This window comes from Saccoglossus kowalevskii, chromosome 9 (assembly GCF_978046115.1).
Source record: "Saccoglossus kowalevskii chromosome 9, keSacKowa6.1, whole genome shotgun sequence".
NCBI lineage: Eukaryota > Metazoa > Hemichordata > Enteropneusta > Harrimaniidae > Saccoglossus > Saccoglossus kowalevskii.
Genome location: NC_140649.1, coordinates 9,409,268 through 9,412,978, shown reverse-complemented (window position 1 = coordinate 9,412,978; position 3,711 = coordinate 9,409,268). Strand labels below are relative to the sequence as shown.

General features: G+C 37.1%; 1 long non-coding RNA gene across 1 annotated transcript; it reads left to right on the top strand.

Annotated features, from left to right (window-relative positions):
• The first annotated feature begins 2,283 nt into the window (after nucleotides 1–2,283).
• LOC146738296 (uncharacterized) lies at nucleotides 2,284–3,253 on the top strand. Its single transcript, XR_014930526.1, has 2 exons — nucleotides 2,284–2,918; nucleotides 3,144–3,253. It is a non-coding gene; the product is annotated as an uncharacterized LOC146738296 (long non-coding RNA).
• Nucleotides 3,254–3,711: the final 458 nt, after the last annotated feature.

The following is a 3,711-nucleotide window of genomic DNA, read 5'->3' as shown; positions in this document are numbered from 1 at the left end:
TAAATTAGTGGTAAAGACATAATCGAGTATAATTTATAAGCGGAGTCTGAATTTGTCAATGGTATACGTTATTATACGTACTGTGATTCAGTAGTTTGTTGGTAAAAATAACAAGTTTGGTATTAAAATATGTATAATTTCAAAATTTGGTTAATTTTGTCTTAGAAATATGGGTCAATTTCTCGAGCTAGTAACTACAATTGTCTCTTTGTAGCCAAGCCAAGGCCGTTACCTCGAACAGGAGATCGCCTATAATGTTTCTTTTTTGTCGTTGATCGTGGAAATTTGAATCTGGTGGTGTGGTTAGTTGAGTGATTTCTTTTGCCAGGCTGCTAAGGATGTCAGCGTAATTTGTGACGAATCATAGTGCTTCATTTAATTTGGTTTTGAACCATTTGAAGAGAAACTCGTTGTTTGAAGCATCGGCTATGGCTCTCAATGTTTTGAGGTTGACTCTGTTTTTCAAATGGGTCAATGTATTTAATACATTCTGTTGCACGTTCGAGCGGGGTCAGCCCCTTGTCATTTGACCATTCAAATGTAACGTTCGTTCTTGCCTCTTCTAGTATTTCGAAATCGTGGATACTCGAAATGATGTTTAAAAAAACGATGAATGATAGTTTGCTGAGTACTGCCATTTTATTAGTGAAGAGAGAATGAACTGAATACTTAGTTTTGATGTTTGACTGAGTAAAGATTGAATCCTAAAATTTCGCGATTTCGGTCGGTTTTCCAGTTATTGTAAAATAAACCTTCAAAACTAAACTATTGATTGATGCATTACATTCGAGCGGTACACTGAATTACCGATGATATAAAAACGATCAGAGTGGTGGAATGTTTCTCGTCTACATCGATCACAGATATAGATCGACGGCGTGCACAGTCTTTGATTCGGCCTGAATTGAGACAAGGCGTCATACACCCTTGGGGTGTGCCTTTTCAGACAAGTGAATTGGTGACGGACTGGAATCATCATACTGCCTGGGTCAGATTCATGTTGACTGAATCAAGTTGACCCAGTTTGTATCCCCCAAATACTAGTAGTCAATTTCGAGTATAATCGTAACATTGACACGGAGAACGCGTCATTACGAGATTGAACGTGTTTTATTTCAAATCCCTCCGCTGCGGGCCATGTTTTTTTTAATGACGTGGAAAATGACGGTAGTATTTTAGCAAAGGCTAATTGATAAAAATAATTTAAGCACAGTCACTCTACTAGGAGTCACTCTACTAGGACGGTTAGGAAGCTCTATTGGTTAAAGGTGTGAACGAGCAGCTTCTGAGAACCTATGCTGGTCTCAAAACTATGACGTATTTGTCATTGGAATGCACTATTTTTCACCATTATTTATTGCGTTCGATGTTGCTCGAGAAGACCCTCGAGAAGACCGTGAACTTTTTTAAATTGTGCTTTATTTTTACATCAAACTACAATCTCAACTGAACTGTGACTAGGAGTGATATTGTATTTTTCAGATGAGCATTCTTTTGCAATCTTGAAGATGCTTTACTCGAGAAAAACGGTGTTTTGTTGACAGTCTCTTTGTCTTGATCTCTAACAGTCTTTCGGTCCGTAAAATAAACCCCTCACTCAGTTTAGAAACAATTTTATCGCTAAAAATATTGATGTCTGCAAACCTTTACAATATTCCTTTGTCCATTCTCGTATTTTTTGTGTGTTTTTAGAGTCACTTTATGGCGAAGTTTTGCATGTTTTCGTCTATGGAGGTGGTCGCCGTGTTGCTTTATTGCATAGTTTTCATAGGAGGTAATTGGACAAAAGAGATTTTTGATTGTCGTGCTTTCATATCCCTCCATTCGCTTTATTTGACGACTGATACAAATCCCGTTCAACATGTTTTGATTCAGTCGAGACAGGGGCGACTTTTGGGGGAAATTCACTAATATAGTATTCTATTAACTATTTATAATTTCAGAATGCCATACAAGACAGCAAGATTTTCTCGCGAAAAACGTGTATATACAAAGCATGTTCATTTCCGCATTTGAGACTGCTCTTCGTTGAAAGGTCAAAATGCCATGTATTGCAATGCTTTGTGGGGGAAAATGACGCAACTCTCGCACTGTCTCATGATTTATCGCGTGTTTTCCGTCGCCTGTTTAATGCTAATGACTTCTTAACTCGTTAACACCTCTCTTGTTTCAATGTTTATGGAGACAAGGGTGGGTACAATAGAATGACGCGGCGCTTCCTAACCGTCCTAGTAGAGTGACTGTGGTTTAAGTCAGTGAATTGACTGATAGTGCCGGGGTCAACAGAATGTCGAGTCATGTTATCAGTATCCCATACACGCAGGTCGAAATTCACGCTTTCAACTTGAAACTCGATATCCCTCAGGCTGTTTGTGAGTGTTCATGTTTTAGATAACATAAATATACCAACATCTGTTGTTTATCATCTACGTGGGAGGTCTATTTCACGTTGGGAACACTTAGGACTAGACACGCCTTACATTTAATCTTGTGATTGAGTTCAGACTGGCATTCACAAGTGTGCTTCGGAATGATACACATCGCTTATATCAAACACCGTTGATATTCGCGAGTGGAACGCGTTGGGCCACTTTCTGTCTGAAATACCCTTACCACGAAGACTATTATGACTCGTACGGTAGTCATGTCATGGAATTTATAAGATTTCTCGTACGTGGATCTACAATCATCAAATACTTTCAAGCCATGTGTTGCCAATACGTCCTGTATGACTCGTAGTGTCCATGAGATGAACTTTTCACGGAAGGTCAAACTTGGTCTACCGCCTTTGAATCTTTGGCAAGAAGCGAGGACATATTTTCTTCGTCGGGGGGAAAAACGAAAATCGCTACGTTACACCGTAAACTCATTCCGTGTGATGATTATGTATGTCAAAAGTTATTCTGTGAAACGATCAGGTAATTATACATTTTAACTCATAGTAGCGTAGTCCGCCATTTTTTGAAAAACAAACTGTACGTCGATCAACCGATTTTGCATACTTTGCATTTTAGCGGATTGATGACCGCAGTTTTACGGGATAATTCATACTATTAAATTTTCAACACATAACTTATACTTTCTTTATATAACTATCGGTTTTTAATATTATCCTCTCTCTCTCTCTCTTTTTTGTACGACAGATGAGCGATTCTGATTATAGTGATGGAATAAAAAAAAAAGTGTACAGACTGCTTGACTCATTGAAAGGAAGTAAGAAATGTAAAAATAAACAACATATGTATATATAGAATGAATTATTTTTTATTGATCAATGTTTACTATTATTGGCTTTTCTCGTTTCTGTGTTTTAATCGAATCGTTTATGTACTCGTATTTTTTGTGGCATTAAAAATAAATTTAACCACGCCGCACATTTACATGTATCTACGTATTTTTCGAGGTGTTAACAAAGAAATATTTAATCACGCTAAACATTTATACACTACGCAACTATTTTCCTTACTCACATCGTATGTTTTTTTGTGACGTTAAAAAAATACTCAACCATGTCATAAATATATACTCCATGTCAATATTTCATTCTTGTTTACTTCTTTTGTGCAATAAACTCCATTAGTTTTCAAAATGACGTGTATTTATTAACGTGTGTGTGTGTGTGTGTGTGTATGTGTATGTGTGAGCGCCCTCTACGATATATTCTGAAAATCTTTCGTCCACGCCTGTCCAATTAAAAAAATAATTAAAAAT